General features: G+C 33.8%; 1 pseudogene; it reads right to left on the minus strand.

Annotated features, from left to right (window-relative positions):
* Positions 1-632: 632 nt before the first annotated feature.
* LOC140507825 (5'-AMP-activated protein kinase subunit beta-1-like) lies at positions 633-1274 on the minus strand (annotated as a pseudogene).
* Positions 1275-16769: the final 15495 nt, after the last annotated feature.

Consider the following 16769-nt stretch of genomic DNA (forward strand, 5'->3'; position numbering starts at 1 on the left):
CTTGTTCTAGGAAACAAATTAAAACAACAACAACAACTAGGAGGGATCATCAAATGAACATTTAAATGTTTCGAATGCACAGTCAATGAAAATGGTATTTCAGATGGTGCCTGCAAAGTTATGGAATGTTTTGATTACCATGTATCAATGAGATGACTTGTTCCCATAATCATAATTCATCCTAATTACCCTTAAATGCAAAGTTTTCCCGTTGTCTCATTGTGACTGAATCAAAGTGAACACTTCTGGTTATCAGTATCCTCTTCATAAGGAACAAGATCCATCTTCTTCTACCAAATTACAAAGAGCTCTCTTCTTAATGAAATACCTTCATTGAGAAAAACCCCTCCCTGCCACAGTCATCTTATTTAAAATACACCATGAGTGAATGAGGTCAAGTCAGAGGGGACAGAACAGGCCAACTGACATAGGCCTAATTGACACATTGTGACATTTGATAGTGAGAAGGCCCTGGCTGGGGGAGGGAAGATTTGAGAATGACTTTGCCCTCTGCTGTGATCATGTTTATTAACTTCTTGGCCACCATGATGGATTTTGCTTTCTGGTTCTGGGATTTGGCTTTCTGGTGTTTAAATAAATGTTTTTCTTCTGCGTTCTATATGGAGAGACTTCTATATTTTGTGATTGAGAACTAAGCTGACATATTCATAGTCACCACCAGTGATGTAAATATTGCCTTGGTGATACAAGGAGATGCTGGTGTCCTTATTCAGGATGATTTGGAGCAGGTATGGGGGAAGGATGGGAGGGGCGGTTTGAAGCCAAACACTTCAGAGTTAGTTTTCTTTACCTGAATGACCTTGTTAATTGTGCCAAGCTGGTTGGTCACTACTGGCTCAGATGCATCATTGGTACACTGACCATTCATAAAGAACTTGTACTGATGTTCTCCTGGAAAGTCCATGATTGCTACAAAGTTGTTCTGGCTTCTTGTGAGGGGTAGCTTTGTCCAGTTATTGAAGGAGCCAGATAAGAAGACCTCTTTGCCTCCTCCTGTCCAGAAAAACACAGTCAGGCAAGCTTGAGTGGGAGCTCAGTCATTCACTCCTAGACCATGCTGCCATACAAGGAACTCTTTCTTTTCCAGAGCCTAGATCTCCTAGGAGTGGAAGAAGTTGGCATCCTTGGGACTGTCTATCATGATCTTGGGCCTCTTGCCCTCTTCTTTGGTGGGGATGGTGCCTGTGCTGTCCCAGTGGGGTTCTTGTGACCCCTCCTGACACTCCAGCCCTCACACTGCTGGTGTTGCCCATGGTGGTAGTCTGTTGCTGCCCCTTTTCCTGCTACTGCTGCCCCTACTGCTAAAACCAAAAAAAGCCCCAGCCAAGCTATGAGGCAACATCTTCTTCTCCCAAACAGTTTATTTAATATTGAATTAGATGTTCTTTAAATATTTGGTAAAATTCATTTGTAAATCCATTCAGTTCTGATGCTTTTTTAAAGGAAGCTCATTGAGAATTTCAGAAAAACCTAGACAGACTTACATGAACTGATGCAGAGTGAAATGAGTAGAACCAGGAGAATATTATATGCAGTAACAGCAACATTATATAATAATCAACTGTGAATGACAACTGTTCTCATGCATACGTTGATTTAAGATAATTCCACAAGATTCATGACAGAAAATGCTATCCACCTCCAGCAAAAGAACTTATGGTATCTGAATGCATTTTGAAGTATCCTTTTTTAACTCTTTTTTTACCTTGTTATTGTTTTAGTCTGTTTTCTTTCACAATACAATTAATAATCAAATATGTTTTTTTTTAATGACTGGACATGTATAATCTATATGAAATTACTTACTGTCTTAGGGATGGTAGAATGTAGGGAAGGGGAAGAGAATTAGAAATCAAAAGTTCAAAAAACAAATGTTAAAAGTTACATTACATTCAAAGGGGAAACGATAAAATATTATTAAGCAAAGAAGAGCAAAAAAGTAATAAGGGACCTTTCGCCAGATTTTTAGCTATCACCATAGAATGAATAGAGTATATCAGGTAGACAATCCCAATATTGCACTAATCTCCTTGAAATATTGAGTGCATGTCATGCTGGACTTGGTTTTAGCAAGACTTGGGCTTAAGCCCTGCCTCTAGGTGACACTCCTGTGTGACCTTGAGTACCTTTGAGTACCTTAAGACTGATGAGTTGCTGACCTGCATTGTTGGGAGCTTCTTATATTGATTTAATCACAAATCCAAATAAAAATGAAGCCAGAGAAAATCCCTCCAATATGTATGGGTGTGAGTACGTGGATGTGGGGGAATCCACTATGGAATATTCTCAGGAATATAGACAAGAATCATATCAGATGAAAAATCTGGATAGGTAATGATCTTCATGTCACAAATAGAGACATTGGTCAGTGTACTAAGCTTATGAATTCATCAAGGTTTCTAAGTGATGGATAGATTATAATAATATTAGCATCATATTTACTTATTGAATGTTTTTTTTTGTTAGTGTCCCCCACTTTTTAAAAGAGATGTTCCTAATTAACCAATTATTCTTCATCTCATTCACCTTAGAGTGATAGGAGAAAATGGAAAAAACATTGCTTAAGCTTCTGTCTTTCTGCATAGTTGAGTACCTTGAAGACAAAAACCTTAAAGCCCAGGAAACAAAAAGACAGTTACACAACCATGAAGTAAGTGCTGTTGAACCAACACTACAGCTCCCAGAAGACCCACAGACACTAAGGAAGTCATGCTTGTCATATTCTAAGTCACTTCAACTGTGTGCATTTACTTTTCAGCCCAGAAACATCTTAAAAGGACCCCAAAAGGGAATAATTACCTCAGGTTTTAAATCGTCCCTTGTGTATGTACCTTGCTATAACATTTTATTTTAAATAGGAAGAAATTTGAACTTTTAAAGTATTGAACTTTTAAAATCATAACCTCTTCTACTCCTTATAAGTCTCTCTGGAATCAAGTAATTTTTATACATTTAATAACATGCTGTTAAAGAATAGATGCTCTTGTGGTTGAGATAACAAAGCCACTCAGTGCCTTAGGAGACCTACAACCTTCTATTGAGGACTTTATATGCTTATTTTCCCAGAGATACCCACAGAGATTTTCTAGACCATAAAAAATGTGTTTCAGAGGAAGGATACTTGGGCAATAGCATGGCCCAGTAGGAAAGAATGTATGCCAGGCTTCAGGAGGTTTGAATGTTAGGAGTGCATTAATTTCTAGGGTTCAGTTACATCATATGTAAATTTGGGACAATTTATCGTTTCCCTCCGAATACCATAGAATATTTTGAAGCTAAGATAGATTTATTTTAATGCAAACTGATTTTTAGTTGAAATTAAGATGTATCATATATATGTATATATATACATATCTTTTATCAGTGAATGTGTAATTTCCTTTCCAATTGAATCTCTCAGACTTTTGAAAAAATGCAACCCACTACTGACTTCAAGATCCTTGGCCAAACAACATTGTTCTCACCACCACTACTACTACCACCACCACCACTACTATTACTACTATGACTGTTCTGCTGCTGCTACTACCAGTGCTACTACTGCTGCTATTACACCTTATTTCCTATTGATGTTAGAGGTAGTGGTGGTGGTGGTGGTGGTGGTAGTAGCAGTAGCAGCAGCAGTAGAAATAAGAGGATTATATAGATAATAATCAATAAGTATTTGTTAATAATGCTTGTGAGAGATAGTGTGATAGAATGAGGTTCAAGTCCTACTTCTGACAAATATCATCTTTGTGCCTTACTTCTTGATCTACAAAGAGGTAATTTCCACCATTGTAGTTCTTTACACCACTGACATCATACAACATCGCTTCTCTTCTTACTTCTGCTGCTGCTGCTACTGCTACCACCACCACCACCACCACCACTACCTCTAACATCAATAGGAAATAAGGTGCAATAGCAGCAGTAGTAGCATTGGTAGTAGCAGCAGCAGAACAGTCATAGTAGTAATAGTAGTGGTGGTGGTAGTAGTAGTAGTGGTGGTGAGAACAATGCTGTTTGTCCAAGGATCTTGAACTCAGTAGTGGGTTGCATTTTTTCAAAAGTCTGAGAGATTCAATTGGAAAGGAAATTACACATCCCCTGATAGAAGATATTTTTTGTCTTAGATTTAAAAAATGGCATAATTAGATTTCTATTTCCATACTAGGTACAGAACATGCCCTGTTCAGATTCTAAATAAGTTCTTCTAGACTGAGTACTCCATTAAAGTTTCCACTGGGGAGAGTTTTACATATATCTTTATAGACAGAATTTTCCATTTCTTTTCTAACTTAATTGGCATGTATCATTAATATTTATCTCACCCAGATCATCACGAAATACTAGGCTCATACCCAAAAAATCTTTATGTTTGGTAAAAAGAATGCAGTTAGGACAAAACCTAAGCCATAAACAATTCTGTATCCAACTACAACATTGAGATTATATCACGCTAAACTCAAATCCAGCTTGCCAGACTCTGCCAGAGAATTCTTCTGGACTTTGTTGTTGCCTTTGTAGTGTTCTCCTCAGATATGGCTACTAAGTTATTTCTCTCTGTATGGCTACAAAACATTTTGCACATTGTAAGCACTAATACATGTTGAAATAAATTGATGAAGCCATTGGAGCCTCTGAGACCAAGCTCTGAGTTACTTAATCTATTCAACTTTGGAATCACAGACTTGGAGTTGTGCTATTATGATTGGTGAGTCAACCAACACAAATGCATATGGCCTTCTATATTTAGCTGGCCCCAGTCCATCTTTCACATCCTATTTGACAGTCTCCCCATCCTATCTCCTAGTTTACCATATGCTTCCCTTGTGTTGCACACCCCCTCTCCTGCCACCCTACGGTTTCTATTTTTTGCTCTAAAAATGATGATCAAATTAGCATTACTATCTCTAAAACAACTTTGTAAAAATACCTTCTGTGTCTGACATTCTCTTAAATCCATTGTCTTTCTCTATGAGAATGTAAATTTTTTGAGGGCAGAGATTCCTTTTCTTTTATACCAGGCATATTGCCATAATTCATTTTCATTCATTCATTCATTCTCCATCCATCTATTTTCTCCAAAGGTGATGATAAAGAAGGCAATCTCACTGAACCTATTTAACATTCATAGCAGTAATCTTGGACAAAAAACCTTTTCAAACCTTTGGGCCTGTTTCCTCATCTCTAAAATAAGGGGCATAGACTAGATGGTCCCTTCCAGTTGTAACAAAATAAGATTCTTATTTGTGTTTGGAATATGAAGTGTGTTTTCTAAGTATTTGAAAGTCTGTCTTACCCCAGAGGTAAAAATTAGGAACAACGGGTGAAAATTGAAGAGCAGACTAAGATTTGGTAAAAGGGAAATAGAAAAAAAAATACCCTCACAAGTACAGCTGTCTAAAAATGAATGGACTCTCCTGTGAGGCAGTGGGTTCTTGCTTATAGAAGATTTTCAGACTGGTCATATGACTAAATGTTAGAGATGTTTTCAGAGAAAGCATTCCTATTCACGTGTTCTGAGGCCCCTTCCAATTGAAGTTCTGTGATTATGGAATACTTTTTTTTTTTTTTTAACTCTAGCACAATTGTGATTCTGAATCATTGTGCAATAATTACATTTGACTTTATTGAATGGAAGATTTTCACATAGAGAAAGTATGAGAAAATTCTATGATCCATGGTCTACTTGTTCTGGATCTGCACAGTTGACCCTGATACAAGTCATAAACCCTATTTTTGTTTTTGTTGTGTTTTACCTTTTTCTCATTTTTCTCATTTTTTTCTTTTTTTTTTTCTGTGAGACAAGTCAACTTATCATGGAACTGGAACTATTTACTTGAGTCTTGATCTGCTAACTAGCATTCACTGGTTTACATTAAAAATGACTGCTAATAAAAATTGTTTTCTCAAAGTAGTAAAATGCTTTTTATACATTGAACATACGCAACATTTTAAAAAATCTTTATGCAAATTAAGATGCATAAGATCTAGCCTATCATTTTGCCCCTTTTCTACATGCGATTGAAAGAATATTGTCTTGATCTGAACAGATTTGATTTTAGCATAATCATACTTCATGTTTATTAATGTCAAGTGTTGATTAGTATTCTTTGTGTTTTGAAGCTCTTATTGATTTAATGGGCTAGACCTTTTCCAAATATTTGAATATTTCTTCTCTATGAGTTCTTAGAAATAATAGTAAGCAATTTTTTAAGTACCCACCTAGTCTGAATACATACCATTTTAAGTGATCTTCTTATTTAAGTCTTTGTTTTCATTTTCCCTAAATGGATTATATATATTTTGATTATCTAATTATGCCTGATATTTTAATTTTATTTTCTGGAATTATATTGGTTAATTTTGGTTTGCTAATTTCCATCACCAAAATAAGCTCAGCTATGTAATATATTCCTCTAAAACAATTGGATCAATTGTCATTAACAGAAATGAGTGATATGTACTTGAACTTTGACACTATAGTTCTAAAATGGAACATAATATTTAATAAGAGCTATGTAAGCTCTCCATATTGACTTCATTCACTTTGCTGCAATCATCACATTGATTGTTCTTCAGATTTTCCTTTCTTTATATCATTTCAGACAGAATCTTCCACACTTCTCTGAATTTTTCCTATTCATTTTTTGGGGGAAATATTTCATTACATTTACAAATTGCAACTTATTCAGCTGTTTCCCAATTGTTGGACACGTTTTGTTTTTTAGCTTTTTGCTATCACCAATGGGCATATGTCAATGGGCATATTTCTTTTAAAAAGGTAAGATGTTCTGTTTTTTATTGTCGTCGATCTCCTCACATTCTGGTCCCAGTAGTGGAATTTCTGAGTGGGTGTTAGAGTGGGAAGTCAGAAGCCATGAACAGTTTGTATAACTCACATTATTGTTCAACACCATTAAACCATTTCAGAGTGTCATCGTAGTGAAGTAGCATAACTGATTTTACATAGCTCTGTAATCTCCTGCAATGAATTTCTCTGTTTGTTATCTTATTGATTATCTTATGCATATCACATGATTCTTCATGGTTATTTTCATTTGCATTCCCTTCACTGTTATTGATTCTGTATAATTTTTCAGGTATCTTATGTTAAATGCTATTTATTTTTGCCTTTTGATATCTTATCTATTGAAAAATAGATAACAGGGGCAGCTAGGTGGCATGATGGATTTAGTGCTGGGCCTCTTGTCAGAAAGGCTCATCTTCCTAAGTCCAAATCCAGCCTCATTTACTTACTACCTGTGTGACCTTGAGCAAGTCATTTAACCCTGTTTACCTCAATTTCCTCATTTGTAAATTAGCTAGTGAAGAAAATGACGAACCATGCTTGTATCTGTGCCAAGGAAGCCCCAAATGGGATCACAAAGAGACAGATACAATTGAAACAACTGAATAACAAGCAATGCACAGCTATTGACTCATAGATTTTTATCAGTACCCTGTAGATAGGAATGTCATAATCTCAGGTATTTATCACAGAAAACTAATGCAAATATTTTTCTCAGTTCATTATTTTCTTCTGATTCTAGAAGAATATATTTGCTTTACACAAAAGCTTCTTTAATTGTATATGGGCCGTTTCCCTTTATATTTACCTATTACATTTTGATTTCTTCTGCCCACTCTGTGACTCTGACATGTTTCTTTCATATGTGTATATATGCATATATGTATATGTGCGTGTAAATTTCTGTGTGTATCCCTTATACACTTTCCTCGTATAATCTATAGTGATCTGAACTTATTTTCATATTCTTTTGGCATTACTTTTTTCATTTCAGATGTCTATAGTTCTTAGTTTAGCTAGTTTCATTTTAGCATGCAAATTGTGCTTATTTTCCTTGCTTATGATTACTATGTAGTCTAACAGTTTATTCTGTCCATGTGTATAATTCTGTGATTTCTTTATCTCTCTATCATAGCTCAACAAAGACCTCTCAATATTTTTTAAAAATGTTTTCCAAATAAATTAGCATGGTAATAGGTCAATTCAAATAGTGTCCTTCCTTTTCTATGTGAATTCATTTCATACTCAGTACAGTTTTTCAAATCTACCTTTAAATTCAGTTATTTCTGTTGATCACAACAATGCATTTCACTCTGAATCTATTCTCATTTTGATAAGGCTTAAAAACAAGCCAACAACTCTCTTCCTAAAGCTTCTGTTTTTCTTTGTGGTCAAACAAAATCTCTGATGATGAAATCTACCCTTTGAAAATTATGATATGGCCAAGTATTTGGAATACTTGTAGTGGTCCAGAATAAGTTATATTGCAGGTGAAATCTTAATACAAAAACCTTCAAGGATCTGGCAAGAATGGTTGTCTTATTTGATGTTTTTTTTTTTCAAATGTTTTCCTTGAAAACAGGAAAAGATCACTTGAAGTTTGGATTATTTTCCCCCCACATCCCTGATTCCATGAGTACTTATTGCTTGGAAACTCACACCACAGATACAGATCATGAACTCAAAGGTAGCTTATGTTTTATGGACTTGCATAGAAACAGTGAACAGTTAAGTCATTTATCTTATGTGAAATACCTAAAATATGTCAAAGGCAGAATTTGAACTCAAATTTTCTTGATTACTTGCAGGTTGCTTCTCATTGGAAGTCTTTGTTATGAAAAAATGCAGTGATTACATATTTCATGTGTGTATATATATGCATACGTGTATGTAAAATATACTCACATACACATATACACATATATGTGTGATAGACACAAAAATATACTATATTCTTATATACAATATTCTTATATACTATATATCATATAAAATAATATGTTACTGTACAACATACTATATATTAAATACTATATATACATACACACATGTGTGCATGTGCATGCATACAAGTATTACATGTTTATGTGTGTTTGTGTATATCTCTGCATATATATGTGTATGTGTATATACATATATTTATACCTACATATATACATAGTTTATTTGTATGTAGTCATGCATGAACATTGAAGAAAACTAGTAGAATAGTTTGTATTTGAAAAATGACAAGTCTATAAGGACAAACATGACATTCTTAATATTCTAAGATGATGTAAGTACAGTGTAACAAATCATTGTCCCCGGCACATTGAGTCATTGGGCTCTTTAAGAACTAATGTCCCTCTCAGCTGTTTTGATATTTTAGTCTCAGCTCCTTTGTGAAAAGTAGAGTATAACAAAATGCCAATTTTCAATCAGTCAACAAGAATGAACTATATGAAATGCTATTTTTATGTTATGTTGGACATCTTCATTAATTGACTCATATTTGTATTTTGAGAAGCAGATTGAATGTCTTATGTAATATTAAGATTGAAAATAAGGAAATATGATGATAATCTTTCAATACCTAAAAAGTAGGAGAGATGGGAAAGTTTAGGATAAAAATTTCCTAAAAGACATCATGAATTCACATTCAAATATAGGAAAAGAGCCAAGATAAGTAGGTGGTTGATATTTCCTAGGAGGTTGAATAATGGCATTCTTCATATCAGCTGTTCTAGCAACCTTGCCTGTAGAGCTATTGTAGTAAAATCTTATGGCAGTGAAATTTTCCATTTTGGCTCTCAGGAGACTCAACACCTGCCTAATTGTGTTGATTATTTTTCTCATATTCAAAATATTAAATGAATTTATTCCTATTTCCTGCAAGTTTTCCCCCATCATTTGCTTTAATTCTTATTTCTAAAAGAAGAAAACAAAAATCATACAACCTAAGACAAAAAAAAGTCATACCCAGGATGTTGTCATATCTAGATTGCAAGATATTTAATGACATATTAGTGAACTTTGGTGGCACTATATAATAACTTCTTTTACTATTTCTTTGGGTGAAAACCAGCTTTATTGCTCAAGAGGAGCACCTTATCTGCAACTTAAAATCTTAGAGAGTCATATATGTTATTTAGGGCTTAAGTACATTATCCATCCTATCAGAGGTGGCGTATGTCAGATCTACAATGGTATTAAAGGATAACTAGAATTAATGAGAGTCCTATTGCAAGTGAACAAAATCCACAAATGAGGAATTGATTACAGTTTTGATGAGTTTCTAGATTTAAGGAAGTGCTTGAGAAAATGTTAATAATGCATATCAAGAAGTTTGGGAGCCACTATGGCAAAGTAAGAACTGAATTGCTGTAACTCTCCCATATTCACCTCCAAATAACCATAAAATAACACCCCAAAACAAATTCTGAAACAATAGAATCACCAAAAAGAAAGGGTGAAACAAACTTTTATCCTCAAAACTTGGATGATCATCCGGAAAGATCTGCCTCACTTGGTATCAAATCTGAGTAAGAGCGGAATGCAATCCAGAACAGGAAATGCCCAAGCAAGCCAGCAGTAAGCCCACCTCCACAAACCAATGGGAGATCATGAGACCCAGTGCAGTGGAGTAGGAAAAAGCCAATACCAAGACCTAAAACATGCTTAAGCATAGCCAGAAGAACAGCAGACATGAGCATCAAGAAACTCCATGTGCTTCAGCATCCTTCCAGCTTTTCCGTGGAAACAAGGTGGATTCCTTAGCATAGCCCTGGGCACATGGTAAGCCTCCAGCTGCCAGATCATCACACACACAAAGAATGACTTCCAATATCAAAACCAAAGAGAAATCTAAAGAAAAAAAAGGAAAAGAAAACATGGAATTCAATAGAGCTGAACTGTTTGCATCCCTATGTGGGAAGATGATACTTGTAAATCTTAAAAATTGTACCACTAATAGTAGAGCTAGAAGGACAAACGGAACTGGTTTAATGTGAGTTTAAAAGGAATGACATAAAAAATAATTAAAGGATGAGATAAAAGAACATATCAGGGGCAGAAGAAATGAAAGGTAGGATTGGATAAATTATTTCATATGAAGAGGCAAAAAAAATATATATTACAATGGAGGGGGAATTGGACATGAACCTCACTTTCATCAGTATTGGCTCAAAGAAGGAATAATATACACAATCCATTGAATATTGAAATCTCTCTTTTATGACAGGATGATATTAAGTAAAAAAGAATGGATGGGTTGACAGAAGAGAGAGCAGACCATATGAAGTGGTAGAAAGAAGAAAAACACTGATGAGGAAGGTAAGGATAAAAGGAGAATAAGGGCAAACATGAAGAAAAATAGAATGGAGAAAATACAATCAATGATGATAAACATCATTGTAAATGGGAATGAACTCTCCCTTAAAATGGAAGCAGATAGCAGAGTGAAACAAAAAACAGAATACTAAAATATTACAATATGTTGTTTACGAGAAATACACTTGAAGTAGACACAAAGAGTATGATTTTCTCAATAGATGACAAAAAAAGTTCTTGGTAAGGTACAGTACCCATTCCTATTAAAAAAACAACACTACAGAACATTAGAATAAAGGAAGTATTCCTTAAAATGATAAGCAGTATCTGTGTAAAACCACTGCCTAGCGTTGTGTGTAATGGGAGTAGGTTAGAAGCTTTTCCAATAAGATCAAAGGTGAAACAATGACATCAATTATGATCACCACTATTCTTCAATATAGTACTGGAAATGTTAGCTATAGCAATAAGAGAAGAAAAAAGAACTTAGACTGGGCAATGAGAAACACTATCACTTTTTGCAGATGATATGATGGTATACTTAGAGAATCCTAGAGAATCAACTAAAAAATGCTTGAAATAATGAACAACTTTAGCAAAGTTGCAGGATATAAGATAAACCAGCCTAAATCATCAACATTTCTTTATATGACCAACAAACCTGAGCAGCAAGAGATAGAAAGAGAAGTTACATTTAAAGTACCTGTAAACAATACAAAATATTTGGAAATCTACCTGTCAAGACAAAGCCAGGAATTATATGAACACAGTTACAAAACACTTTTTACACAAATAATGTAAGATCTGAAAATTGAGGAAGAAATATAAAGTTCTCATGGATAGGCTGAACTAATATAATAATAATGAAAATTATGGCTAAGTTAATTTACTTATTTAGTGCTATATCAAACTGCAAAAGACATTTGACAAAGTTAGGAAAAAAATTACAAAATTCACCTGGGAGAAGAAAATGTTAAGATTATCAAGGGAATTAATGAAAAAAAAAAAAACACAAAAGAAGGTCGCCTAATAATACCACACCTCAAACTGTATTATAAACAGCAATCATCAAAAGTATCTGGTATTGACTAGAGTGGTGTATCAGTGGAACAGATGGGATGCACAAGATATAGTAGTCAATGACCATGGTATCCTAGTGTTTGATAAACCCAAAGACACCAACTTCTGGAATTAGAACTCAATATTTGACAAAAAAAAAAAAAAAAAAAGAAAGAAACTGCTAGGAACACTGGAAAGCAATAGGACATAAACTTGGTATAGACCAACATCTCACACCATACATCAAGATAAGGTCAGAATGGGTACATAATTGAGACATAAAGGGTGACACCATAAGCAAATTAGAAGGGCAATGAATAGTCTACTGGTCAGATCTGTGGTGAAAGGAAGTTTTCATGACCAAACAATAGATAGAAAGCATGACAAAGTATAAAACAGAAAATTTTGGTTATACTAAATTAAAAAGCTCTTGTATAAACAAAATCAAAGCAACCAAAATTAGAAGGAAAGCACAAAGCTGGGGAGTATTTTTTACAACAAGTTTCTCTAGTAAAGGTTTCCTTTCCCAAATATATAAAGAACTCAGTTAAATTAATAAGAAGAGAAGCTATTCCTATATAGATAAATGGTCAAATAATATGAACAGAAAGTTTTTAGATGAAGAAATCAAAGTTTTCTATAGACACATGAAGAAATGCTCTAAATCACTTTTGATTAGAGAAATACAAATTAAAACAACTCTGAGGAACCCCTTTATATCTATCAGATTGGCTAATATGACAAAAAAAGAGGAAAATGATAAATGTTGGACAGGATGTGGAAAAATTATGACATTGATGCACTGTTGCTGGAATTGTGAAGTGATGTAACCACTCTGCAGATGAATTTGGAATTATGCCTCAAGAGCAACCAAATTGCATATCCTTAAATCCAGCAGTACTACTATGAGCTCTGTATCCCAAAGAAATCACAAAAAAGGGAAAAGGACCTACATGTACAAACATATTTATAGCACCCTTTGTCATGGTGGTAAAATGTTGGAAATTGAGAGAATGCCCATCAATTAGGAAATGGACGGATAGGCTCAGTACATGAATGTAACAGAAAAACAATAAGAAACAATGAACTGACAGATTTCAGAAAAACCTAGAAAAACTTGTATGAAGTGATGACAAGTGAAATGAACAGAATCAGGAAATCATTCTACACAGTATCAGCAAGACTGTGTGATGATCAACTATGAATGAGTCAGTTCTTCTCAGCAACACAGTAATCCAAGACAACTATAAAGGACTCATGAAGGAAAATAGTATCCATATCCTGATAAAGGACTGAACTCTCAATACAGATCAAAGCATATTTTTTCATTTAATTATTTTTAATGTTTTCCCCTTTTTATCTGTTTCCTTTTTTATAACTATGACTAATATGTAAATGTGTTTTACATGATAGCATATGTATAATCTGTATCAGATTGCCTACCATTTTTGAAAAGGGGAGTGGAGAAGGTAGGGAGAAAAACTTGGAACTCAATATCTTGGAAAAATGAATGCTAAAAATTTTCTTGACATGTTATTGAGGAAAAATAAAATATCATTAATAATAATATATATCAAAGTCAAAAATATGTATTATATTTTGGAGAATTAATTATTAAAACTTTACCATCACACTGATACTGAGGTGCTTGCTCAGCATCCCACTCCTATTTGTAATACTACTGACACTGAGACTGCACACAAGGAAGGATACAGCATACAACAAAGCCCACCTTTTCACCTTGGTCCACCCTTCTCTCTTCCTAGTGTCAGGGAAATTTAAACTCCACGTCATATAATTTTGCCTCAGCATGATGGCCAGATTGACCACTTCAGGAGCAAAAGCCTGACAAGAACTGCAAATCTGTAGTACCAGCACTGTGCCTACATTTTGAAAAGTATTCATACTGGCACTTTTTGTGATAGTGAAGAATTAGAAACAAAGTAAATACCCCACAAAATTAGGAAAAGTTAAACAAATTATAGAAATTATCTGCATGATAAATACAGAGAAACATGAACTATATGAAATGCTATAAAGTAAATGACCAAAAAATATACACACCCTAACTACAACAATATACATAGAAAGAACAATACACCAAAAAACTAAAAATAAATGAAATAAAGCTATAAAAATAAAAATGACTCAAGTTAAAAGATATGAGAAGATGTCAGCCCCTCCTCTCCAATCTAACCCTTTGTCATGGTAGGAGGTCCACAGGTATTGCATGCATTTTCACAATTTTTTAATATATTGTAAATTTGCCTGTTTTCTTAACTGAAAAAATACGATTTGTGACGTATGATGACTCTCTGGAAGGTTTTAGATGAGAAATACATGAGATAACTATAGTGATATAGACAAGAGAATGTCAATAAAATACATTTAAAAATAGAATTTTATATCACCTGAATCCATTTGAGAAGTGATCCAAACTAAATTGAATGGGACAATTCATTCCCTCAGCTGACAGAGGGGGAGAAAAGCCATAAGTTTACATTCATGAACAAATACTTGTTACTCTATTATTATCTACTGCATTCATAGTATAATGCTTAGAGGAGGGGAGTAGGAAATAAGAGTTATGTAAGGAAGTAGAAATATAAAAAATAAGATAACTTTTTACGGAAACTTTATTGTTTTTCAATATGATAGACAATGTAAAAGAATTGGTAATTCAAAAAGGATGTAAATCACAGAATCAGAAATTTAAAACTATGAAGAACCTCAGATACCGTTCTATTCAATTTGTAATTTTGCAAATAAGGAATAAGCCTCAAAGGGTTACATGATTTTTTTTCAAGGTCTTACAGATAGTAAAATGTAGAACCGTGATTTAAGCCCACCTTCTACGACTCCAGATCAAGTACTCTTTCTCCTGTACCAAAAGACTATAACTTGTGGAGATTTACTATGGTATAGTTGAAAAAGCACCACCATGGAGATAAGAACTTTTCCCCATTAAGTTCGTTGTATGCAATTTTTCTAAGTATATTTAGTTTTCTCAACTATAAAAATAGGGATTGGACTAGATGATGTACAAGGTTCCTTCCAGCTCTATCATTCTTATGTTAGACATTTATATTCAACAAACATTCAACTGAACAAACATTGCTGAAGCACTTACTATATACAAGGCACTGGTGTTAGAATCTGAGAATATAAAGATATGGTTTAATTACATTTTTGCAGGTATGACTGGCATTTGTTTCACAAGTTGAATAAAAATAAATACTTTAAGTAGAAGAAAGGAGGACACACAGAATGTTCAAGTTAATTTATAACTTTAGATACAAACCAATTTGGAGTACAAACCAAAGGGACAAATGCACACGTGAACTCACATATTTTCTTACACTTGCTATAAAGGAATAAGCTCTCATATGTGGCTAGATAACAGAAGGCAGGACAAAATCTAATTTCACAAAACTTTAGAAAACAGTCCTTTACTTGGAGGCTCTAAGAACAAATTCAAGAATTCAAAATTGTTCTATAGAAGGAATGCCTGTCATTTTTTCTACTCCCTAATTTCCTTTGTTGGCAAGATAAAATCATTACTGCAATCTTCCCAAAGCTTCAGTACACTCTAATGTATGTTATCAATAATAAATCTCAAATAATATAAATAATATTGCTTTACCCTTCAAAATTTATAGTTTTCCTTCACAATATTTGTTTGTTTAAATATTTCTTAACATGTAATCAAGTAATTCCCAGGACAAGATGATGAAAGTTTGTTGTACAATCTATGTGTTTATGTTTTCTCCATAGTATAGGACCACAAATCCTATTCATATTAATGTCAGTTATAAATTCATGTTGATTGGTGAATTATAATTCAAAGTGTTTCTTACACTAACATTCTGTCACAGGTTATTGATTTAACTGGCATTTAAACCATTACAGCATATCACAGACATACACAAATCCTTACATGTCCTTGTCACAGTCAATATCAATGCAGAAACAAGAGGCAGACAAAATTTAGGGTGAAATATTACATTAAAATTAGTAACTTTCTGGAATCATTGGGATTAACTAGAATTACCATTATGTTTGGCATAGAGCCCAGTGTTCTAATTGGGCACACTGGGAAAAAGCTAAAACCACCTGGATCCTTTAGCTAGTACATAATGTGGTAGTTTGTCTATTAAAGAGTTTCAGTCAGTGAAGTTTATTAAGCCACTCCTGTTCTAAATTTTCTAATACAATTCTAGATATAGATGGACTCGATAGCTTATATTAGCTGATATCCCACCCATTTTGGTGTGGAGTGAAAGTATTTTTCCTCCAGAATTTAAACATCTTTATCTGTGTGAGGTAGGTAGTAGTGTTTTTGTTGATGCCATGAAATGGAAGGGAAAAAACAAAGATTCCTAACATAGTCTTCTTATTATATTCATTAATAAATATATACTTTCAATCACTTTGGTTTTTACTATCAAGAGTAAAGCAATATTTTATAGAAAGAAATTCCTTAAGAATTCAGGCCAATTGCATTAAGTAGCTCACTAAAAATTCTCTAATTATAAAATGGTTGTAATATGATGAATTTTAAAAATTCAATAAATATTTTGTGAGA

The sequence above is a fragment of the Notamacropus eugenii genome, chromosome 5 (assembly GCF_028372415.1).
Source record: "Notamacropus eugenii isolate mMacEug1 chromosome 5, mMacEug1.pri_v2, whole genome shotgun sequence".
NCBI classification, from domain to species: Eukaryota; Metazoa; Chordata; class Mammalia; order Diprotodontia; family Macropodidae; genus Notamacropus; species Notamacropus eugenii.